Source organism: Rhinolophus sinicus, chromosome 15, assembly GCF_057876585.1.
Source record: "Rhinolophus sinicus isolate RSI-liver-muscle chromosome 15, RSI-T2T, whole genome shotgun sequence".
Lineage (NCBI taxonomy): Eukaryota > Metazoa > Chordata > Mammalia > Chiroptera > Rhinolophidae > Rhinolophus > Rhinolophus sinicus.
The window spans coordinates 19,569,187-19,595,622 of record NC_142515.1 but is presented as its reverse complement, the minus strand read 5'-3'; the positions used below and the strand labels follow the sequence as shown (position 1 = coordinate 19,595,622).

At 38.1% G+C, this 26,436-nt stretch overlaps 1 long non-coding RNA gene and 1 other non-coding gene across 2 annotated transcripts; both read right to left on the bottom strand.

Moving 5' to 3' along the window:
* Positions 1-336: 336 nt before the first annotated feature.
* LOC148755165 (uncharacterized) lies at positions 337-18,413 on the bottom strand. The gene is made up of 4 exons (XR_016018816.1): positions 17,451-18,413; positions 17,036-17,150; positions 2,190-2,270; positions 337-456 (listed from the first exon to the last, which is right to left on the bottom strand). It is a non-coding gene; the product is annotated as an uncharacterized LOC148755165 (long non-coding RNA).
* Positions 5,349-5,451, bottom strand: LOC141572953 (U6 spliceosomal RNA). Its single transcript, XR_012498543.1, has one exon. It is a non-coding gene; the product is annotated as a U6 spliceosomal RNA (small nuclear RNA).
* Positions 18,414-26,436: the final 8,023 nt, after the last annotated feature.

Genomic DNA, 26,436 nt, shown 5'->3' with positions numbered 1-26,436 from the left:
ATTAATCCAATGAAACATAAGTAAGTACACTCTTCTAAAAGAGAGATTCAAAAGCAAAAACATATATTAAAAAAACTTCAGCTAGAAGGGGGAGCAAAAAGGCAAACATTGGGTGGGAAAGGGAGAACCTGAGCCCTTGAACTGTGAATTCAATGCTTGCATCTATTCACTCCTTTTAATAAAACATATTAATAATTTATTAATGCCAAGTATTGTCCCAGGTAATAAAAAAATACAAGTGTAAACTAATCTCTATGATTCATGCTCTGACCCACTGGTAAATTCAAATTGTCACATTTATGCAAAATACCAAATTTCAATATTCTGTACCTCTAGTTGTTTGATTAGGAGGCAGTCCTGTTTCCCCAAGGATACCTCCTCCTCTGTTTTTCTCTGCAGATGTCTTTGGGAAGGAATGGCCATGGTGTACTGTCTGCCATTATGAAGCACATTTTTCTGGAAGATTAGGAAAGGATCAGGTCATAAATGTTTTTCATGCCATGCAAAGGAGTCTGGACTACTTAGGTAATGGGGAACCACTGAAGGATTTTAACCCACAGCAGTGACACAGATTTATATTGTTTCAGGAAAGTAACGCTAGTGTGGTGGGTTGAATGGTGACTCCCCAAAAGATATGTCCATAAGAAATCCCTAGAATGCGTGAATGGGATCTTATTTGGAAAAAGAGTCTTTGCAGACATAATTAAGTTACGATATTCTTGATATGAGTTTTTTTTTATTGTCTGGGTGGGGGGTAAATCGAATGACGAATGTCTTTATAAGACACTGACAGAGGAGAAGAAACACATACAAGAGGAGTCCATGTGAAGATTCATGGGGGTATGTGGCTACAAGCCAAGATAGCCAGCAACCACAAGAAACTGGAAGAGGTGACGAAAGGGTGCTTCCCTAGAGTCTGTGGGAGTAGAGTCTTACATCATCTACTTATTGTGTATCAAACAAAGGATCTGATGCACTGCTTTGCACAGAGTAGGGACTAAGGTTGTGTCTGAACAATTGAAAAAGGAAAGGCGGACAAGGATAAGGGAATAAAACCGTGTGCTCACAAAGACTACACAATAAGAGTATCTCTTTCCAAATGACTTGTGATCACAGAAAAAGGAAACCACAAAGCTCTCTTTGGGGACAGCTGCATTCTATTTGTCCGCCAACCCTTAGCCCAGAAACCTCTCTTTAATTTGGACTCCGTTTCTATTTCTATTGATGATAGTTTGAGAATCAAGCTGTGATTATATATGCCTAACTTCAGTGGTTCTCTGACATATGTGTGATCCATTCCAGTCCTAACTCCTTGTGCAGCTGTTTCTAAACTATTTCATTTCCCTTAATTACATAATCTCAAAGGGCTACCCCTGTAAGGGGAAGCCTCAACAAATCTCTAGAGGTTAAGGAGAACTTCCTTTTTCTTGGGTCTCCTCCCCAAATGTTAGGAAATGTAACTGATTATTTTACCAAACAGAATTTCTTCCCCCTTAAGTCATGACTTGGTTACATCAGATAAATTCAAAGCTTTGGGGCAAGCACCTTCAGGCCGTATCTTTTATCCTCTGACAAATTTTTGGCTGCTTGCCTTCAAACTGCAAGCTGGCAGACTTCATCCTTTAAAAGCTAAATAGCCTGAAAATCCACTGGGCACCTTGAATACCTAACGTTCTCAGCCCTAGAGCTTGAAGATGGATGGAATTGAGATCTAACACACTTGACCTTCTTATCTCCTGCTCATAGCCCATTCTCCTATTATACCAACTCAAATCCTCACTGAGGCCAGAAGTACAGAGGACTTTTTCATCCGGACATCTCTAGAATAGTTACTGTACATCTCACAGGCAATGGAGCCTCCTAGGCTAGAGGTCCTCAAAGTGTAATCCCCATACCTAGACTAGCAGCATCAGCATCACCTGGGAATTTGTTAGAAATGAAATTATTGGGCTCTAGTCCAGATCTCCTCAATCACAAACTCTGGAGGTAAAATCCAGCAACCTGTGTTTTAAAAAGCAACTCCAGGTGATTCTGCTGCCTACTAAAGATTGAGAACCGCTGCTTAAGGTAATTGAACAAATGGCATTTGGCCGTAAGCCATAGAGAAATTGGTAATATTTAAGGAACCAATATAAACCTTGATCTCAGGAATTGTGGGAGTTGGTGAGCTCATTTTACAGAAACAGTACCTCCGCTTTCAAGGTGCTTTGATAGCTGGCTGTGTGCATTTGGATATACGTGACACTCTTCTCCCAAGTGGTCCACGGAAGCTGAAAAGAAAATCAAAGGATTCTAAACGTAAGTTGTTAAAACCTGGACTTAGCAAAGGAGGGGCTGGGCATCACAGAAGTTACTTTATCCTTTTAGATTTGATGATCTACACTCAGCTATTATTTTCTTCTTTCATTCTATCCCATAGATTTTGCTTTTCAGTGTTCCTTTCATCAAGGGGGATTCAAAACAAGGAATTATGAGGTCTTACGGTGTGCAAGGTGCACAACAAAAATAGATATCTCAGAAAGGGGGGGATCAAGAGCCTCATTTTATGAAACTCAAGCAAGAAGTTACCTATCACATGCCAAGGTATTTCAGGGAAAGCGTCTTTGGAATTCATCCTCCTGAAAACAATGAACTTTTCACTCGGTGCCCTTTTACTGCAAAAACCACCCAGTACCGCATAGATACCTTCCTAGAATGCAGGAGGTTTACTTGCAAAACTGCGCGTCCATTGTAGTTTTCTTTTAATCCAAGCATTTAAACTCTTTAGAGACACTCATTCTCTAAAGGAAATTTCCAGAGATTCTGTTTGGTATGCACTTAACAGTGTATGTTTTATTTCATTTTAACAAATCTAATGTTTTATTCAACCAAGTTTACATAAAATAGGATTCAAATGAGTTAACCTTTAATAGAAAAGAGCATGTGGACACATGGTTTGGGGGTTACAGAAACTTTTTCTGTGAGGCTATAGTTTGGGAAGACAGACCATAATCCTATATATGAATACAAGTGAAGTTGAAGTCCAAGGTAACCTAGCATTATATTAGGAAGAAGGGGATTCAGGTTCCAATCCCCTGAGAGTTACTTTTTTCCTTCTGTCTCTCCACACACATGATTTAATGCTGGCATGCAGGGGGTCATGTGGGGTCTCCGGTCCTGCTCCCCACATAAGAACGCAGGATATGGTGAGGCCAAAATGGAACACCCACGGAACCATAGATAGGGGAGTCACACCACTATATTCTCGCTGGCGGCTGGGTTGGAGACACAGGAAGCAGGAGCCACGCTGTCTGCAACCCGCCATCCTAACAGCAATCCGCGCTTGCCAGCTACCACCTTCTTGCTAGCCCCCCATTTTTTCTCTGCTAGGGTAGCCACGGCAATTATATTAGGGGCCAATGGCTCACTGGTTACAGCTGACGGCCAACTAGCCACAGCTGATGTCCATCCAATCACAGTTGATGGCCATTTTCTACCTGAGCCAGCACCTTTCCACGTGAGGCTGAGAGCCTGGAAACTGCACTCCTGGCTCTGTCCCCACAAATGCCAACTTCAAAGGATTATTAGGATGACCTAACAATACAAACTATTTGATCACCATGAAACATTGTGTCATTGTAAAGAATTACTAGAACTGGAGGAAACCCATAAGTATCTTTAAATCATTGATATTTATATTTTTCATTACAGACCATTTCACTCGCCCCATATCACTACTCTGCTTGCTCAGCTCCATCCCACCTCTCTCTCTCAGGTTGGACTAGTTTTAGGACAGGAGATACAACTGTCAGCAGCTCAAAGGGTGGGTATAGGATTTGGGACTGTTTTATCATGAGCAAATAACAGCAACGTTCCTTTTATATTTTTATTTATTTTATATTGAGGTATAATTGATGAAACATTATATTATTATCTTCAGCTGTACAACATAATGATTCAATATTTGTATAGCTTATGAAATTATCTCACAATAAGTATAGTTAACATCTGTCCCCATACATAGTACCTTGTTTCCCTGAAAATAAGACCTACCCCAAAAATAAGCCCCAGTTAATATCGTCAGCCAGATGGACACAGTTAGTACATTATGACGATGTTCCAGAAGAAGATGACATGACTGTATTTGAATAACGGTAGATTGTTGTACATGACAAAATAATACATCCCCTGAAAATACACCCTAATGCGTCTTTTGGAGCAAAAGTTAATATAATACCCGGTTTTATTTTCGGGGAAACATGGTAATAGCTTTTTTTTTTTCTCTAATGACAACTTTTGAGGTCTACTCTCCTAATAACTTTAAAATATGCAATGCAGTATTATTAACTATAGTCATGCTGTACATTACATCCCCATTACATTTATTTTCATAGCTGTTTGAACATTTCACACATTCTCCGCTCTCCGCCCTCCCCCAGCCCCATCAGTTAATTCTCTATCTGTGAGTTCAGTTTTTTTTTGTTTTTTAAGATTTCACATATAAGTGAGATCATATGGTATTTGTCTTTCTCTGCCTGACTTATTTCACTTGGCATAATACCCTCAAGTTCCATCCATGTTGTTACAAATTTCCTTCCTTTTTATGTCTGAATAATATTCCATTGTTTTATATATTTGTATCCACTCAGTGATGGACACTTAGATTGTTTCCATATCTTGGCTATTGTAAATAAATGCTGTTATGACCACAGGGGTACATACATTTCTACATCTTCCAGTTATGTTTTGGTTTACTTTGGATATATTCCCAGAACTGGAGTTGCTTGATCATATGGCAGTTCTAGTTTTGATATTTTCAGAAATCTTCATACTGTTTTTCATAGTGACTGCACCAATTTACATTCCCACCCACAGTGCTCGAGGGTTCCCTTTTTTCCACATCTTTACCAACACTTGTTATTTGCTGTCTTTTTGATAACAGCCATTCTAACAGGTGATATCTCATTGTGGTTTTGATTTGCATTTCTCTCATGATTAATTATATTGAGCACCTTGTCATGTCTGCTGCCTTCAGTATGTTGTCTTTGGAAAAAAAATCTTTTCACATTATCTGCCCATTTTTAAAATAGATGATTTGTTTTCTTTTTCTATTTAGTTGTGTGAGTTCTTTATATATTTTGGATATTAATCCCTTACCAGATATAGTATATGCAAACATTTTCTCTCATTTGGTAGGTTACCCTTTAATTTGTTGTGCAGAAGCTTTTTAGTTTGGTGAAGTCCCACTTGTTTATTTTTGCTTTTGTTGCCTTTGCTTGTGGTGTCAAATAAAATATATATATATATATAGTCAAGATGCCAAGGAGCTTGCCACCTATGTTTTCTTCTAGGAGTTTTATGGTTTCAGGTCTTATGTTGATCACTTCACAAATTTGTGTGTTATTTTTGCACAGGAGGCATGCTAATTTTCTCTATATCATTTCAAGTTTCATATATGTACTGCCAAAGCAATGTTCCTTTTAGCATCTCAATGTATGTTATACTTGTTTATATACGTGTGTGTGTGTCGGGACAGTGGGGATTAGTTAATCTGAGATGCAAAAAATCCACCAAGTGTCCTGCTAAACAACAAATATTATACCCTGTTGGAACAAACAACTATCAACTAGTAAAACTGCCTAATCCGTGAAATGCTGAGTTAGGTTCAGAGCATAAGCAATAGGTTTCTTGCTCTTTTCCCAAATGTACACTTCCCCCAAGGGGAGATTTAAATTGACCTTATCCTCTGCTAGTCGAACTTAAAGAACATTGAGTTGTAATCTCTTTTAGTTTCCACTCTCTAACCTCAGGGCTGAAATGTAGAATCATTTTTCCAAAGAGACTGCTTTTCTCAAGCACATTCTGTAGCATAGTGTTCTTTACAGAAGAATATGTGGGGTAGTGTTTCTGAGAAAGCGGGGGATAGGCTGGCAGTTGAAACGCTATCCATGTGGTTGGACTCTGTACCTGGAATTTCAAGGGTCCAAGCCCCTGAATCCTGGGCCAAGCCAAAGGAATAAACCACTTTATAAATTTATTATGGAAACCACAGTGAAAATGAGGAAGTGACCCTGCTGTTACAGGATGTTACCTCAGCTGTTTTCCTGCTCACAATCTGGTGCTGAGCAGACCAAGGAAAACATAGGATGTGGCTATGCTCAGGCTCAATTTACATTCAAATTGCCTGTATTTAAAAACCCCTAAAAACTGTAATGGCTTAATTACTCTGGTAACTTTATGGCATGATTCGCCTCACAGACTAACTCTAAAGCCTTTCTCTTTAACTGAGAAGTCAGTGACAATTTGGCCTTGCTGGGATGGCTGGCAGCCAGAAAGAGAAGGGGCTCCAGGGCGGGAAAATAAAGAACATGGATCTTGGTGGAAGCTAAATTCCCCTTGTGGCAGATGGTCGACAAATCTCCAGTCCTTTGGAGAGCATAAAACAGGGCTCTGGGGAAAGAGTTGGCATTAATTTAGGTTCTAAGAAGAGCTGGGCAAGTTTTAACATTGTGAAGTCGCCTCTGGAATCCATCAGTGAAAACGCTCTGTTTCAAAGAAGAGAAACTGAGATCATGCAGGTTATGGCTTGTGTGTTGCTTGAAAGGAAAAGACCCTCCTTTCAGAAGGGAGTGCTGCCCCACCCTCTGTGTCGCCCTACACCCTGTCCCTATCTAAATGGCATCATTCTTACTTTCCATGCCCGCATGACACATAACCTTGGAGGGGAATTTTAATGTCATTGAATAGACTTTCAACCTCCATCTAGAGGTGGCTGACTGCTGGGAGGTGGCCTGTTCCGAGTCATCACCAGCTCCTTTACAGACATGGCTTGTTAGGGTGCAACAATTTCATATCAAAACACTCATGTCTGTTGATGTTGTTTGAGAAATCCTTTATTAAGGGAAATGTTGAAACATTTGTCCAATACAAGTTTAACTTAAGAAAATCAATTGCTGGTCACCTTTAATTTTTAAAGTACGGTTGAAAATGTGGGCTAAAGAATCAGACTTTTTTTCTCTCTCTAATATCACCTCTCATTCACTGGTAATGAAGATGTAAGTTAGCAACTTCATTTTTTTTTTTTTAGGAGGTTGTTCTTTGTTTTATTACATGGTTTCATTGTTTGTTTTGTTTCATTTTTTTAAATTTTGTAATTTTAATGTTTTAATTTTTATTAGTTTCAGGTGCACAAGACAAAGTAATACTTACACGTTTATCGTTTATCTTTTATATCCCTCACCCTGTGTGAACCCCCCTCCCCCATCCACTATCCCTCTGACATCGCACAGAGCCATTACATTTCCACTGTCTCTATTCCTAATGCTGTGCTCCGCTTCTTGTAAGTATATATATATATATATATATATATATATATATATATATATATATATATATTTAAGTATATATATATACACACACACACACACACACATATACATACAAACTTGTAGTTGACATTCATTATTGTTCAGCTTCAGCTTCAGGTGTACAGTGCAGTGATCAGGCATCTACATCATCCCTGAGGTGGTCTCCCTAATAAGACAAGTGTCCATCGGATACCCTACAAAATCTTTACATTATTGATTACATTCCCCAAATTAATTTTCAGAATGCCATGGGCATCTTGTAGTTACTGTTTTCTAATCCCCTCACTTTCCCCCTTATCCCCACCCCCCCTCCCATCTAGCAACCCTCAGTTTTTCCTCTATGTCTCCAAAACTGTTTCTGATTAGTTCATTCATTTATTCTTTTTTTTAGATTCCACATATAAGTGAGATCATATGGTATTTGTCTTTCTCTTTCTGACTTATTTCACTTAACATAATGTTCTCTAGGTCCATCCATGTTGTTGCAAATGGTAAGATTTCTTTCTTCTTTATGGCTGTGTAATACTCCATTGTATAAATGTATTGCTGAATTCTGTTCGCTAATATTTTATTGAGGATTTTTGCATTTATGTTCATTAGAGATATCGGCCTTTAGTCTTCTTTTTTTGTGGTGTCTTTGTCTGATTTTGGGATCAGGGTAATAGTAGCTTCATAAAAAATTTTTGGGAGCCTTCCCTCCTTCTGGATGTTTTGGAAGAGCTTGAGGGGAATAGGTGATAATTCTTTTTAGATCGTTTTGTAAAATTCACCTGTAAAGCCATCTGGTCCAGGGCTTTTGTTTGTTGGGAGATTGTTGATTACTGATTCAATTTCCCTGGTGGTAATCAGTCTATTCAGGTTTTCTGTTTCTTCTTGAGTTAGCCTTGGAAGGTTGTATGCATCTAGGAAATTGTCCATTTCTTCCAGGTTGTCAAATTTGTTGGCATATAGTTGCTCATAGTAATTTCTTAAAATTTTTTGTATTTCTGCGGTGTCTGTTTTCACTTCTCCTCTTTCATTTCTGATTTTATTAATTTGGGTCCTCTCTCTCTCTTTTTTTAATGAGTCTGGCTAAAGGTTTGTCAATTTTGTTTATATTCTCTAAGAACCAACTCTTGGATTCATTGTATTGTTTTTGGATCTTTTGTATTGTTTTTCTGATTTCTATTTCATTTCCGCTTTGATCTTTATTATCTCCTTTCTTGTACTCCCTTTGGGCTTATTTTGCTATTCTTTTTCAGATCCCTTACGTGTGAAGATAAACTGTTGATTAGTGATTTTTCTTGTTTCTTTAGGTAGGCCTGCAATGCTATGAATTTCCCTCTTAGGACTGCTTTCGTGGCATCCCATAGATTTTGGGTCATTGTGTTTTCATTTTCGTTTGTCTCAAGATATCTTTTGATTTCTTCCTTGATCTCCTGGTTAACCCATTCATTATTTAGTAACATATTATTCAGCCTCCGTGAATTGGTGTGTCTTCCAATTTTTTTCCTGTAGTTCATTTCTAATTTCATAGCACTGTGGTCAGAGAATACAATTGGTATGATTTCAATTTTCTTAAATTTATCAAGACTTGTTTTGTGGCCTAACATATGGTCTATCTTAGAAAATGTTCCATGTGCGCTTGAGAAGAACGTGTATTCTGCAGCATTGGGGTGAAATGCTCTGAAAATATCGATTAAATCCAAGTGGTCCAATGTGTCATTTAAGGCTGTTGTTTCTATATTGATTTTTCTGTCTGGAAGACCTGTCCCTTGTTGTCAGAGGTGTGTTGAAGTCCTCTACTATGACAGTGTTACTGTTGATCTGTCTTTATGTCAGTCAATATCTATTTTGTATATTTAGGTGTTCCTATGTTGGGTGCATGGATGTTTACTAGGGTTATGTCCTCTTGTCGAATTGATCCCTTTATTATTATATAATGCCCATCTTTGTCTTTTAATATGTTCCTCATTTTAAAGTCTATTTTGTCAGATATAAGTATTGCAACTCCAGCTTTTTTCTCATTTCCATTTGCGTGAAATATCTTACTCCAACCCTTCACTTTCAGCCTGTGTGTGTCTTTTGATCTGCGGTGAGTCTCTTGTATACAGCATATACACGGGTCTTGCTTTCTTATCCACTCAGCCACCCTATGTCTCTTGATTGGAACATTTAATCTGTTTACATTTAAAGTGATTATTGATAGGTACATAGTTATTGCCATTTTTAAATTTGAAGTTAGATTGTTTTCATCTTTCTTCTATTTACAGAAGTCCTTTTAGTATTTCTTGCAAGGCTGGCTTGGTGGTAATAAATTCCTTTAGCTTATTCTTTTCTGGGAAGCTCTTTATCTCTCCATCAACTTGAAATGATAGCCTTGCTGGATAAAGCAATCTAGGTTGTAGGCCTTTGTTTTCCATCACTTTGAGTATCTCCTGCCACTCCCTCCTGGCCTTCAATGTTTCTGTAGAATAGTCATTTGATAGTCTTATGGGAGTTCCCTTGTATGTAACCCTCTGTCTTTCTCTTGCTGCTTCTTTGTCTTTAATCTTTGCCATTTTAACTATAATGTGTCTTGGTGTGGACCTGTTTGGGTTTATCCTGGTTGGAACTCTCTGCACTTCCTGGGTTGTATGTTGGTTTCCTTCATCAGGTTAGGGAAGTTTTCAGACATTATTACTTCAAATATGCTCTCAATCCCTTGCTTCCTCTCTTCACCTTCTGGTATTCCTATGATGCGCATGTTGTTGCGCTTGATGTTATCCCAGAGGTCTCTTAAACCATCTTCATTGTTTTTTATTCTTTTTTCTTTCTGTTGTTCTGTTTGTGTGATCTCTGCTAACATGTCTTCTAAGTCGCTGATTCGATCCTCTGCTTCATCTAACCTGATGTTAATTCCTTCAAGTGAGTTCTTTATTTCAGTAATTGTATTCTTTATTTCTAACTGGTTGTTCATTATGATTTCTCTATCCTTCTTTATGTTGTCTCTAAACTCTTTACACATTATAATCATCAGTGTTCTGAACTCTGTCTCTGATAGGTTGGTTACCTCTGTTTCATTTGGTTCCATTTCTGGAGGTTCCTTCTGTTCTTTTATTTGGGACATGTTTCTTTGTTTCCCCATTCTGGCTGACTCTCTGTGTTTGCTTTGATGTATTAGGTAGATCCCCTAGAATTCTTAGTTCTTGCTGGGTTATCTTATGTAGTATGTGTCCTTTATATTTCACTTGCACTACTTCGTTCTTCTCCTCTGCATGTGCTCCAAAGGTGACTCTTGCATTGTGTATATTATCCTGTGAAAGAAGATCTTTAATTGTTTTTCACTTGTGAGTAGGTGGGGTTAACTCCTAGGCTGACTAGTTGTGAGACTTAGCTCTGCCCACTGCAGGGTGATCTGTTGCATGAGGGTTGACCACTTAAATGTGGTTTGGCCTCTATGGGCTCTTGTGCCTGTAGAGAATTCCCTTTGGATGTATCACTTGTAGGTCAAACCCGGTAGTACTCTGGTTTGGTCTGGAGTTGGCCTCTGGGTATGTTGAATCTTGTGCCTCTTAAGCTGGGCCCTGGTAGGGCAATTTCAGAACAAAGCAAATCACCAAGCACAACAACAACAAAGAGAAATCAAATACATTCGCATGTAAAAACAACCGACAACTTACACTCAACACAGGCAAAGATATCAAAGATAGAAAGATAAAACCAAACCAAACCAAACAAAACAAAAAGCAGGGCCAGTCTTGGCTTAAGACCGCCAAGTAATCTCCAGGTTGTCTTCTGCTGTACCAAAGAGTCCTTTGTATATTGTACAGGCAGAGCCGTCACCCGGTGCCCAGAGTGACATTGGAACTGCAGATTTAGATGTGTGGGGCTGAGGGGTCTGGATGATAGTTTCTACAAAGTCAGTGCAATTTCTGCCCTTGCCTGCACATATGCGCACTGAGAGTAGCACCACCAGCTCTGTGTCCAGTTCTCCTGAGTCTTAGGGCACTTCTGTGTGTGTGTGTGTGTGGCGGGCGGGAGATTTCTGAGCTGCTGAAAGCCCAGAGCTGTGTCTGCTGCCTACTGCTGATCCCTGGGAGTGCTGCAGATGCGGGCATGTCTCTACTCCGCTCCCTTCCCTCTTCCCCTGCTCGCCCAATTTGCCCACCTTCAAGTAATCCTTTCACAAGTCTCTTAGCTGTTCTGCGTGATGAGCAGAGAGTCCTTTGATGGGTTATAGATGTCCCTTTTGTGATAAGATCCGGAGGAGAACTCAAAAAGTACACCCCGCTGCCACCATTCCTATGACGTCACTCCTCGGTTTCAGCAACTTGATTTTAAGTTAAGAAGTTAATTTTATCTTTAAAATAGGATAATAATACTATTAATAATTCCTATCTCACAAGTTTGGTATGATTTAATTTAATAATACATATAAGATACTTAACATAGTACCTGGTTCTCAATCATTCAATGTTAGCTTATGATATTATTATTATTATTAATTATTTCACCAAACTGCTATTCTGCAGGATTTTTACTTATGACAACACCCAACAATTGTATATTTGTCATGAGTTAGGTAAAGAGTAAATGAGACATATTTGCCATCCTGGTTTCTCAGGGTTACAGAGAGGTGATCTGGCAAACCAGATTCACTAAGTTTTACTCATTTGGTATTCCGGTGTCTGCCTTTTTATTTCCCCTTTAACAGCTGCTTGCATTAGCCTTTTGGGAACTGAGCATAAGAGGTTTTTTTTTCATTTTTAGGAAGCCACATGTTCTCTATCCTTAAATCAAAGGTGAAATGCAGCACGCCATGGCAGTAATCCAAAGATTGGAAGCCACATGAACCTTCTGGTTTGAACTCATTTTCTATGAAGTCAAAACTCATCCTTTGCTTTTGAAAGCACCGAAAATGATTAGCTGAGACAGCCGTGAACAAACATGAGAAGGGGCCCCTGGTGGCCAAAATAAGGCTTTTCCCTTTCCGTTTTTTTAATAGAATGAGAAAAGCATTATTCCACACTTTCATTTCCTATTAGCCAAATAGAAATGTCTTAAGATGATGTGAATACCTTATGGCATAAGTGACTTTCTAATGTATCTTATTAGAACTCCTTATCTGTGTAAATTAGGCATCATTGGGGCCTGACAGCCAGGAACATACTTCTTTAAAACTGTTGGGAGCAGCTCACAAAAAGTTAGCTAAAGATCACTGGGGAAACTTCCAGGGGACGTGGAGGCTCTAGCCTTTTCTCAAGCACTGTGACTTTCTGTCATGTAACATGCAGGTGACATCTTTGTGCAGCAGCTTGACCAGGAGATAAAGTCGGATTTCCCAAATGCCTCTCAAGAGCCATTAGGAAAAGTTACTCTGTCATGAATGGAGGTTGGGACATTACTGCACAAAGCAAAGAGAGAAGCTCCATCCTTGAAGGGTCTTCAGTATACTTTTTGAGGATGATGGCTCAGGTTTCAGATGTGGCCTTTTTTAAAGGGACGTTTATAGACAATCTAGGCTGCTTTGCTGATTCTAATGTAGAAGAGGCTAACAAACATCAGTGTTGAAGAAATTTCCAAACAATACCCTCTAATCACAAGTGCAAACCTCCAAAAAACATCCCTCTGAAATGTTTCTGTCTCTTCAGAGTAGAGGGTTAAGTTTTGTTTGAAGAAAGTGGCTTACCTGAGGATGTGCATGGAAGAACTGGGGACATTACATTGCCCAACTCCAATCTCTACATCTTTCCATTCCCCCTGGGGCTGAATCACACTAAGTCTCCTACTATTATGTTTAGATTTACTTAAAATGAAGAGCCATTTTTTTTTTTTTTTTAATTTCCCAAGGAGACTGCTAGAAGCCCACAGTATCCACCACCTACATTATTTTTCTTTTCATAAGTTTCTCCTTACAGGACCGCCTCCCAGTAGGCTTGTATTTGCTAATAGGAACAGACACCATTTCCTTTGAAAATGGGTTCACTCATTCCATTAGGATTCACTGTAAAAGATAAGTATACTTCCATCATAGAAACAAACTTTCTATATTCAGGGTTTTTTTGTAGGTTTTTTTTTGTTGTTGTTGTTTGTTTGTTTGTTTTTCATCTGAGTGTTATGATTCAAGCTTGTTTTCCTAAAATGCAAGTGCATTTGATTTTTTAAGTGCTGGCATTTATCTTGCTACATAAATCAATTTTTTTCTACTCTTCTCCTCATCAATACTGTTGCTTTTCAATTCCTCCAGTGTATCTCATGTAAATGGTTAAATTCAGTGCGGTCCCAGTTAAAGACACATTAGAAGTCTCCTGCTGAGACACAGAAGATGCACACAGTTAATGGGTAAATGATAGGTCAATGTTGAAGTGAATATTTACCCCACACTACAATAAATCTTGAAAAGTGGATATCAAAACGAGATGTCAGTCAGTAAGATGTGCTATATCATTTCAGAATAGTTTCATTAGAAAGGCATGGGAATTGTGGGAATGAAGATTGCAATGATTTTGTGGTATAATTTTGGTCCTATAAGGAAATCCTCCTATAAATCAAGGTAAAGATTAGAATCTCATTGTTTCTTATACTTTAATATGCATTAGAATCATTCGGGATGCTTTTAGATAAATACAGAATCCGAGATTCCGCCTACATTCTCAAGTAGGGATGGTCTTGTGAACACCTAATGTGTTTCAAAAAAGACTGGATGAACCGGGAGCATACAAGTGAGGGAACATGATTTTGAGAAACACTGATTTAAATTCCACTCTAGTCATTGTGCCTGTGAGGTAAGTAATGACTTAAGTAATCAACCCATCAAATAAGCAACATTTATTTAGAGACGAGTATGTTGAAAACAACACCTACATATAGCTATTATGAAGTACTCGCTTGTCGTTTTCCTCTGTTCTGCTCTAATAAAATGGTAATTTTTGGTTCTTACATATGAGACTGGAAACAGTAAGAAGAAGGTTTGATGGCATACTTTATCAATGAGGATTGCTAAAAGAATCTCTTAAAAAAGCAGTTGCTCATACTTGGAGACACAGCTTTCTCCTAAATACAAATGCAAAACAATATATTACATTAGTATCTCATAAATTTAATTAAGTAATAAAGTATTGGCAAACCTTTTGAGGAAGATTGAGAAAAAATGTTAAATTAAATTGGTAAATGTGTAATTCTGTGATAAGTATATCCTTATCAAGAAAATACTTTTGAATAATGTATGTTTATTATAGACTATATCAGCATAAAATTTTACTAATATTTACATTATTCATTAAGAACAATAATATAAATTTAAATTATGATAAAATAAGTAACTAGAGTTTAAGTATTTTCTGCCTACACACCAATATATCATTATATTATATTCTTGTTTCTTTAACCTGACTTTGTATATTTTAACTGACTCCCTCTTTGATGTAAATTAAAGTACTTAGTTGACACATCATTAAAGAATAAATAATTTCCAAAAGGTGGGACAAGAACTTTGTTTTTCAGCCATGACATAAGCTAGTGTTTGTCAAATGATGATCTTTGGTTGGTAATTTCCAGGTACACCTTTAAAATAGTTTTTAGGCTACTTTTCCTTACAAATGGCAGTGGGGGGGAATGTGTTAATGGATAGACTGTCCTCAATTTCAAGTTTGTCCTCCATAATTTGTATTTAAACCGTTGGCCTCTTGCTCATTTTTATTATTTTCTCCAAAGTGTGTGTGTACAGCATAAGATCCTGTTTTGGTTTTGCTGTATTTGATGTTATTGCTTGATTCTTTACAACTCATGTTGAATTTCCTTGGTATACCGAAAGGGTCTTATTTGGGATCTCGATAAAAGCAGATTCTTACTCAGTTAATTAAAGCAGGAGCTGAGTTTCTGTATTTCTAACAAGCTTCCAGGTACATGCCTGATGCTGACAGCCTGTGAACAAAAGGTCTACACCGCACATTTGGCTCTCACCAAGGGCTACAATCTGTTATTGGTCATATTTCCCGATGTGCACCCTATATATTCCACTGTATATATTCCCCATGAATGAGGAGCCTTCTCAGCAAATTTTCATTGATGATGATAACATTCTTGACATCAACTCTGTAGTCATTATAGCACTTTTTATTCCCTAAAAGCTACTCCCAAGAAACTATTTTGTAATCATGAATTGATCTTGGATAGGCGTTAGAACAATAAGCATGCCAAATTTTTGTCATCCTTCAGAGATTTTTAAAGACTGAGCCTTTATTGTTATTGTTGCTATTTACTTCTGAAAGCATTCAACAAGCATGGGGGGAAAAAAAACAGCATGAGGTACAATATACTGAAACGATATCTACCAAAATGTTGAAACTAAATATTTCTGGGAGGCGCTATAGCAACAATTTTTAAAGACTTTTATTAAAATATAGATACCATACAATATTATGTTAGTTTCAGGTTTACGCCATAGTTATTTGACATTTATAGACCTAAAGAAGTGATGACCAAGATAAATCCAGCAACCATCTGACACCGTACCACACCATCACAGTATTGTTGACTGTATTTCCTATCCTCTATAACACATCCCCAAGATTTATGTATTTTATACCTGGAAATTTGAACTTCTTACCCCTTTACCTTTCTTCCCCCTTTTAACATTTTTCAATTACAGTTGCCATTCAATGTTATTTTAAATTTTAGGTGTACAGCGTAGTGTTTTTATGATTTATATGATTTGAGAAGTGATCCCCCGAGCTAGTACCCACCTGGCTATATACGTAGTTATTACCATATTATTGACTACATTGCCTATGCTTTAATTAACATCCCCATGATATTTTGTAACTACCAACTTGTACTTTTTAATCCGTTTACCTTTTCCACCCTCCTCCAGTCCCCTTCGCATTTATCACCCTGATAAACCTAGTACTCACCTGACACCATACATAGTTATTACAATATTATTGAGTATATTCCTTATGCTATACCCTACATCCCCATGATTACTGTGTAACAACAGCAATTTTTAAAAGTTAGTTTCAGGTGTATAAAACAATGTAATAGACATTTATCATTTACATCCCTCACACAGTGATAACCTCCTTACCCCCATTTACTACCCCTCTGGCATCACATACAGCCATTCCATTTCCACTGTCTCTATTCCTATTGCAACAACAGCAATTTCTATTTCCTTCATCTTAAAATCGATGTTTTTCTACAAGTTTTATACTTCATATGTATTTTATAATAATGTCATCATTATGAACTTTCAGAAACCCAGAATAGCTTATATCTTTTATTTTAAACCTCACAGAAAATATCCAGGATTTAACTATTTGCCATGATTTCTTATTCCTTGTTTCCTTTTTACTTGTCACATTGTGCTTGTTTGGCTAGTGGTACTCACTGGAGAGATGTTTTTATAACCCCACATTTCTTAGCACTTTCTTAAGGACATGAGGTGTACAGGATCTACCTCTTGATCAGTTGTCAACTTTCTGGCTTCACTGAATTTTCATACAAATTGTATAGAAGGAAGTTTAGCATGCCAAATATTTGCTTAAAATCATCAAGATATCTGATTTTCTCATATAGGTTTATATCAGTTCTGAAGTTACATCCCAAGTAAGAGCATAGTCCTATGGCTTAGTACACACCAAGAGAAAATACTTGGCAAGGTATCAGTAGGAGCCCACATAGAAAAAAATTAGTGGCTATTACTCATAGCTTCTCATTTCTTAACTCACCTGTCTGTGCGTACAGGAATGACTGTAATTCTAACAGGCCTAGGGTATGGATGGGCTGGCACTGAGTAGGTTCTGGGATGACAAGTTAAATGCTGCTCCCACTCTGCAGAAGACACTAGAGAAAAGTTGGAAATTACTTGGGGTAGCTGCAAATATCACTTCCTTTTTTTCTGCCAAAATTCTGCCAATATATTCCGCTTGATTTAAAGGACACATGATGAAAATGGAAAAGAGTTTCTAATCACAGCTATTAATTGCCCAGCACTAAATTCAAAGAGGTTTTCTAATTAAATTTTCAAAGTCTCCTAAATATAATGTAAGGCTTGAATGATGAGGCAACACAGGAGATTTCTTTAGAACAGTCTACAAGGCATCAAAGAAGTAGGAAGATGCCCAGTGTACAGAAAAGTAGTACCTTTTAAAAGATGGTCTCAGGGAGTCTCCATCCACTGGAACAAGCCATTCTTACTGTAGTTGTGAATCCAACACAGTCAAACTTGGAATTGCTATGAGTGAACCAAGAAACTGATAGAGCCACGTGCTGTGCAGAAATACAAACATAGGCTGGTAAAATGTGATAGATCCATGGAATCCAAGAATAGCCTACAGGAATAAACAGTAAATAAGCTGCTCTGGTTTATTTATTGAGCACACGTTTACTAGTTACCTATTCTTTGTCAGGTACACTTCTAGGCACTTGACATACATCAGTAGTGAAATGAACAAAGATCCCTGCCTTTGTGGAGTTTACATAAAGCAGGTAGAGAAAGACAGTATATGAAATAAACAGGTACTTTCTATTGTTTCTATGTGAAAAGATAAGAAGAAATAAAAGTAGAGTAGGAGGATAGAGTGCTGTTTATGAGGTGGGTTGGCAGTAAGGTAGGTTGCAATTTGAAGTAAAGCTATCAGGGTAATCATTAAAAAGGGACTTTTTTGGTGTTGCTTGAATTTTTTTTTTATTAAATTTATTGAGGTGACATTGGTTAGTAAAACTATATAGGTTTCAAGTGTACACTTCTATAATACGTCACCACCCAGAGTCAGTTCTCCTTCCATCGCCATATGTTTGATCCCCTTTTCCCTCTTCTTCCATTCCCCCCACCCCCTTACCTTCTGGCAACCGCTACACTGTTGTCTGTGTCTAAGGGTTTCTGTTTCTTTGTTTGTCTTGTTCATTTGTTGCTTTCAGTTTCGTAGCCTACATATGAATGAAGCTATGTGGTTCTTGACTTTTTCTGTCTCACTTAATTTGCTTACCATGATAATTTCAAGATCCATCCATCTCGCTGGCAGTATTTCTTTTTTTTATGGCTGAGTAATATTCCATTGTGTATATGTACCACATCTTCTTTATCCAATCATCTATTGAAGGGCACTTTGGTTGTTTACATGTCTTGGCTACTGTAAATAATGCTACAATGAACATTGGAGTATATATATATATATATATATATATCTTTACAGATGTTTTCAGATTTTTTGGGTACATACCCAGGAAAGGGCTTGTTGGGTCATATGGTAATTCTGTTCTTTTTTTTGTGTGTGTGGAAAACATGAAGGAATGGACCACACAGCTATTTGAGGGACGTGCTTCCTCTTCTTTAGTACAAAGCCCTGAGACTAGAGCATGCTTGACACATTTGAGAGACTGCGAGGAAGCCTCTGTATGTATGTAGCATGGAGTGGGAAGGTAGGGAAGGTCACAGGACGTGGGCTTATTAATGTAAAAGAGGCTCAGATCAAGTGGATGATTGTAGGCTCAAGTTCAACAGCAATATCAGTCTCCGTTCTCTCTATACTTTCTTTTATCATGCCTTTTAACATGCTTTACAATCTTCCAGTGCTCTTCCTACTCTGTCCTTTCGTACTACCTGTATTCCTGCAATGAGCTCCCTGATTTATGCCCTTCCTCATCCCAATTCATACTAACACTGTGGGCAAATTTGTTTTCTTAAGGTACGGGGAGTTTTTCCGTCCTTTTAAAAACATCATCTTGGCTTGTCATTGCTTCTAGAATTAAGTCAACATGTCTGTCTTGACCTTGGAGGATCTGACTCCATCCTATCCTTCAACTTAATAGTTTCCTGTGCGCTATTCAGTTGTTCTCTCCAATTTCTATCCCTTTGCTTGTGCCCATTTTCTCATGTCAACATATTTGTCTTTCTTTATATCTCCCCCAAATGCCACAGTCATCTTTATCAGCACCCCTAGTCTCAGCAGCAAGTGGTTTCTCACCTTTACAAAGTCCCTAGCACGTTAGTTTTACTCCTCCTCATATAGATCCTCTGTTCTCAAATGATAATCGTAAATGGACTCAAAACACATTGGGAGTCAAACCTGTGTCTCATTCATGTTTTCATTTCCACAGAACTTGGAAATATGAATGCACTGATAAATATTGATAGAATAAATGTCAGCACTCAGTGTGTAAGCATAGGCAGGGATCTTTAGCATTATTGACACAGACCTATTCTGGACATAATGGTCAGTCCTTCATCTTGACCCGTGGGCATTTAACATTGTGATTACAGATCCCTCTGTACTCCTTATGACTGTTCATGTTTCAAGTCCAATACCAGGAATATGAGATTAATTTAGGAATCCATCATATTTTTAAAGCCATGACAACTAACTGTATCATAAATATAGCAGGTCACCCAGCAGTATAAATAATAGAAACACTGCCGTGGGGACAATAAAACTGATTGATGCTCTCAGTTGCTGTTAACCCTGGTTATCCTTGTTCCATGTGGATCTTTGTAGTCTTCCTTTGTGCCTGAGATTGGCACTTCAGAAGCAGTATCTGTGTGTGTGTGTGTATAACAGATGTCAGACATCCACGGTACTTTCCTAGTCTAAATTTACAAATGAAGGGGAAGGTATCTGATCCAGAATTAGCTAGGTCTACACATACAGATATGTCTTATCCTATTAATTGAGGAGCACTGAAACAACTTAAGGTGTGGGATAAGGAAAATTAGGCTTCCTTGTTATTACATTTATTGATTTATTTATATTCATTTTTAAAGTATTGTTGGCATACAATGTTATATTAGTTTCAGCTGTACAACGTAGTGAGTTGACACTTATATACCTTATGATATGATCACTATGACAAGGCTAGTAACCATCTGTCACCATACAATTATTATATTATTGACTATATTCCCTGTGCTGTACATTACATCCCCATGGTTTATTTATTTTATAATCGGAAGTGTGTCCCTCTTATTCCTCTTCACCATGTTGCCCACTCCCTCTACCTCCCTCCCCCCGGCAACCGTAAGTTTGTTCTCTGTATCTATGAGTCTGTTTCTGTTTTGTTTGCTCACTTGTTTTAGTTATTTTAGAGTCTACATACAAGTGAGATCATACAATATTTGTCTTTCTCTGAGCATAATATTTCACTGAGCATAATATCATCTAGGCCCATCCATGTTGTCACAAATAGCAAGAGTTCATTCCTTTTTATGGCTGAGTAAATATCCCATTGTATGTGTGGATGCATATATATACATCTTCTTTATCCATTCAGCTGTTCATGGACACCTATGTCGCTTCCCTATCTTAGGTATTGTAAATAATGCTACAATGAACATAGGGGTGCAAATAATTTTTTGAATTAGTATTTTCATTTTCTTTGGATAAATACCTAGAAGTGGAATTGCTGAGTCATAAGGTAGTTCTAGTTTTACATTTTTTTGAGGAACCTACATACTGTTTTCCATCGTAATTGCACCAATATGTAATCCCGACTGTGCACCAGGTTTCCATTTTCTCCATATCCTCTCCAACACTTGGTATTTGTTGAGTTTTTTATAACACCGGTTAAGACAGGTGTGAGGTGATATTGCATTGATGTTTTGACATGTGTTTTCTTGGTGATTAGTAATGAACATTATTTCATATGTTTGTTGGCCATATGTATGATTTCTTTAGCGAAATATCTGCCTAAAGTGTCATGCCTGACTGCCCTCTATATCCAAAATGTTTTTTCATCCCTCAAGGCCCTGTTCAGTGCCATCTTTTCTAGGAGGCTTTCTGCAGGCACCAAGTCTGTTCTGCCATCTAGCCCTCATCAGTTCTGTTTTACATTAGAGTTATCTATGTATCTTCCCTATAACAAACAAATCCTTGTATTCCCAAGTGGGCCTAATGCAGTATTTTATAAAGAGTAATATTTTGACATAAATTTGGGTTAGAAATAAATGAATTTATAATGTAGGCCCAAGGTGGGACTTTTCTACTACAATGTCCTCCTTTACTGCCCCATTCCATCCAGGATATATTTACATGGGAGAGGGAATCTAGAAAGTAGTTGGATTCCTAAATCTGGCCATTCAACTCAAGATGGGGCTAAAACTATTCCTTGAGAACCAGGCTGTAGGATAATACCTTAGGCTGGGTTCCAGAGAAACTGGCTCTGAGACAGAGATTTGCATGCATATAGTTCATGGAAGACGACTTTCAGCAACATCCCCCAGGAGGGTGGGGAGTCAGGGAAGCAGACATAGTCAAAGGGAGAAGTGATGCAATGCAGTTACAACACAGGCCTTGGCTTATTTTACCAGAAGCCTGAGAGCTAAGATAGTCCTTCAGAGTTGTCTTTAACTGAATTTAGAGGGTGCCATACTATTTCCTTAACAATGTGGAAGAATGACCTCAGAGGATGGGCTGAACTTTGGGAATGGCAGCTACTCTAGACCAAATGAATGACTTAAAGGGACTCAGCTCTGAGCAGGCAACAGCTGCTCCCAGTAGCTGGAAATAAGAGAGGGGTCTGGGGGATGAACCTCAGCATCAATACAGACATATATAAGGAAGGAGAGGTGGACATGTAATCCAACACCACACGTGAATATACTCCCTTGTTTATGTCAGCTTTAAAAAGTCTTCTTCCATGATGTTCACAAACATGAAGCAGTGGCGATCGAAGTCTGGACCAGGATTGAAAAGGTGTGTAGTCGGAGGAGGAAATCTTCCAAATCTCTGTAAGCGCAGATTTCCATGGGTCTTCAGTCTTATAACACGATTCTGAGCAGAAGCGGGGAGAGCGAAGTGAAATATATTGAGCATTCACCACACCCTAGATGTGAATTTTGGGTTCCATTTGTGGATTGCTGGTATCAGAATCAATTGAGGCACTTGTTAAAAATGCAGGTCCCTGGGCCCCACTCCAAATCCACTAAATGAAACTTTTTGCATATTGAACCTAGAAATATGATTTTTTTCATATCAAAACATATCGTATCAAGACAAACACAATGGATGTCTTTAATGCTCAGTAAAATATGAGAACTTTAACTTTAGAAAAAAAATATATAGTCAGGAAGGTAGAAAGAGAATCAGACAGGTGAAGTATCTTCTGCAGAATGTCCTACCCTGAGAATTTAATATAACTCTTCTGCAAGCATCTAACCTTGAGAAATAGTATATACTTCAGCTCCTTTTCCCCAGCCATGGTTTCTGGTTAAAAGACTGCATGATTCTTCTAGTTATTGAATGTGTGATATTGCTGATGGCACTGTTAACACGTTGCATACGGCGGGGTTTAAATCCCTCATGAAGATTCTCGTGATCCGTACGCAATGTGTTAAACATCTACTCTCTGAATGATGTCAGGGTCAGGCATGGCCAATGCATAAGGAAAACCCACAGTGTTAGGTTTTCTTTATTCTGCTTCATCTCTAAACCTATCATTAGCCACATTCTCTTTCCTCACAGGAAGTACGTGGTTTGTGCATTGCAGTGTATTGGTAAACTAGCTCTCCAGAAAATGCATACACACATACATATATATGTACATACATAAATTAATTCCCGATTTGTAGTGTTTGCTGATTCTCCTGGTGCAAATACTCTCACCATGGCTAATTACAAATTATCAATGGTTTAACAGCTAGCTTGAAAAATTCCTGAATGTTTAATGTCTACTCTTTTAAACTAGTAAGAGCTGATTCCAGCATAACACTGAAATGTCTATCATTAATTCTAGCACCCACCCAAGCTCACTCAATAGCATTTCCCCATATTTAGACAAGTTATTGACTTTCAATTTGAATCAAATTCTAAATAATCAGGGGTCTGCAAACTTTTGCTGAAATGATCCAGATAGTAAATATTTTGACTTTGAAGCCTTAGTCTCTGTCAACCACTCAACTCTGCTGCTATAGTACAAATGCAGCCATAGACAACATGCAAACAAGTGGACAAGACTGTATTCCAATAAAACTTTATTTACAAAATCAGGTGGTGAGCTGGATTTGACCTACAGATCATGCTTTGCCAATCCATGCTCAAAATCAAGTGGGCAACAGATTTCCTTGAACAGCACCTGTTGCCCCTGAACTCTTAGAAAATAATCCCCATCCCACCAGTAACCCCTAAGTGTGGTACTTTCATCTGAGATCTAACAGAGGTTTTCTCTTCCTAAAATGAAAGTGACATGAGTGGGAGATAGAGATAAAGGAGAATTAAATGCTGAAGGAGGGAGGCACCACCTAAATCTCACTAACAAATAAGCCCAACAGATGTGGAGTCCAGCTGTGGCTCAAGCTTGACCTAATATTTCTCCATGTTGATTTCTGTGAATCACCCAAGTATTCTCCTTCAATCACAGTAAATACAGCTCCCAAACAAACCTACCGGGGCAATGAAATTTGACAATTTGACATAAAATAGATTACTTAGAGAGAAGGGCCGACAGGCACTTGAAGGACAGACAGGCCTAACAGGGTGATCTTCTGGCTGTCTACAGACTTAATTATGCTTTATCCATCTTAACTGGGGAGGCCAGTCCATTGCCAAGAAATCTAGTAGGACATTGTCTTGCTAAAAAGGTTTAGCTTCCAGGAGTGGGGATGTCAATCGTCCCTCTGCTATGGGTTCGGAGGTTTCCTTTCATAGCATTTAGAGATGATCCAAACCAGTTTGGAGGCGGTCACAGCTTTCCATCTACATTGTACTATCTGGTACATGAGACATACCCTTTGAAACACAGCCTTTGAAATTTATGTAGCAACGCATTGAAACATAGGCACACACGGAGACCAAAGAAGGTCTCTTTGAGGTAAAAGTAGGAACAAGAGAAAGAGGGAGGCGGTGACTCAAACAATGTAGGCGGTTCACCTCCTTCTCATAAACTCAGCTTTAATGTGCTTCCTACAGAGCCTGAATACTCCTCATTTCATCTGGTAATTGCTCCAAAATATTTCAAGAAAACTATCATTTAAAGAAAATTATGATTCTTCTGCCACTCTCCATTAAGCCACATTAGGGATGGGGCAGGAAAGCAATAGTTGCTCCAAGTGAGTACCTAAAAGAAATGTTTATTTTGTCAGTACTAAGTTTCAAACAATTGCATGGTTCTGAAGATTTGAAATGGGGTAGAAAAAGGCTTGAGAATTCATCCAGCATCAAGAATGAACCTCTCCTGACAGTTGTCTTTCCTCTCTGTAGAGGGCATTTTTGTCTCGACCTGACTCGTGCAGGACATCAATCCAGAGACCTGGTGTGCCCCATCAGTGTGTTACAGCCCAGAGATCAAGGAATGAGCTTTGTTTCATGTGTCATGCCATAAGCACAGAAAGACCCTTCTTCATGGCCCTTCTTTCTCCCCTCTGCTGTGAGAGTCACAGGGGTAGTTTGCAGAGAGGGAAACTCACTTACTGAAGTAGCAAGTGGTTGTTTGACATCGGTGTTTGTGACCTTGGGGCTAACAAAGACTCCTGTGATGGGTGAGCAACTAGAGGTTAAATTCCTGTCCTTCAGCCATCCTCTTGGTTGCAGAGGAGTCCTGAAAGTTCTTTCTAAGAGACGAAAAACAGGGGGAAGGGAATCTACCTTTTTAAACCTATAACAAGGAAGGTTGTATTACAGGAAAAGACTACCAGACATGCAGTCATAGATGGCTCAAAAAGATCTATGCCTGTAGTGGACCAGTCAAGTCAGGATTCTAGAATGTCTTTAAATTTTTTGTTTGAGAGATTTTCTTTCTTTAAAAAAAAAAATCTGTTCTCATTTTGGGAGTTTCTATTTAGTGTTCAACGGAGGAAAAGGAGACCACAATCACCAATATTAAACCTGCCTGCTGGTCCAGGTTTTCTGGCTCCTCCAATTTGTAAGGTCTAATTAGAAACAATAATGTTCTCCTCCAGAGGGATTTTCTCTACACAGAGACTGAGTTGGAACAACTTGCTTGACTAGCTTTGTTACTTTACAAGAGTCTGGGGAGTTAAGTCTCCCTACAAAAAAACAGGCTGTGTTATTGTGTGATGAAAGTGTTTCCAGACTTGCTCATGCTCAGAGCCTGTATCAGAAACAGGCTTCCACTGCCATCTCTGGCCTTGAGCAGGCATCCATTTACATTGTTAGACGGTGGAGGAAAATTCAGCATTCCTTGATAAGAAGGATTTAAAGATATCCTTGCAACACAAATGCATTGAATTTCACAGAAACGTTGTCTTATTTAAGATTATGTATGAGCAGCTCAAATTCATCATCCAAAGGACGTATTCTATGAGGGAAAGGGGGAAAATATTAACTAATGGGAAACATCTATAAACACAAAAGTTATAACCAAAGTTGTTGAATAAGCTGCGGTTGTAGAAGAAGGACAAGTGAAATAGGAGGAATTCCTTGCCATGTTTATTTAGGCAGGGAAAGGAAACTGTTGGGCAGGAGGCCTTATGGAGATGAGCAAGTCAGATAGTTTCTCTAAAGAACAGGCAGTTGCATGGGTCTTCTTTTGTCTTTGTATGTTTGTTCTTGTTGAGTGTGACACTTGGTGTATTGTGGAGAATCTAGCTGTATTCCACCTCTTGCTCTGTGACCTTGAGCATTTGTTTGATGTCATGGAGGAGCTATTTCTCATTACAAAATAATGGGATAGACCAAGGTGATCATTAAGTTTCCTTATATTAGTGTATTGTAAAATGGTGTCATTGTTAAACTATCTTATAGCTGTGTATGACATGTGCTATACTTGCCTAATATTTATTTCTACACCAGCTTACTGAAAAAACAACAACAACACCAACTCTAAAATACTATTTAAACTTCACCTTAAATACTACCTATGAAAATATGACTTTGACGACCTGGTTTAACTTTTAAAAAATACACACTAAAATAAATATTTAAAAACATTTGTTTATCCTCTAAACTATCTCATGTGTCACAATCTGCCTCACAGCAATAAAAATGAAAACAACTAAATCCTATAATCAAAATGTTAATTTTTCAGAAGATATTTTGACATTTCTCAGGTGTTTTTAAAGTAAAAAAATGTAAGTGTTCTTAATGTAACACAGAGAATGAGAAAAAAATGGTTTAGCTCTAAGTCACTTTCTTCCCGTGGACCAACAAACCAATGCAGCCATTGATTCTGATTTCCTATA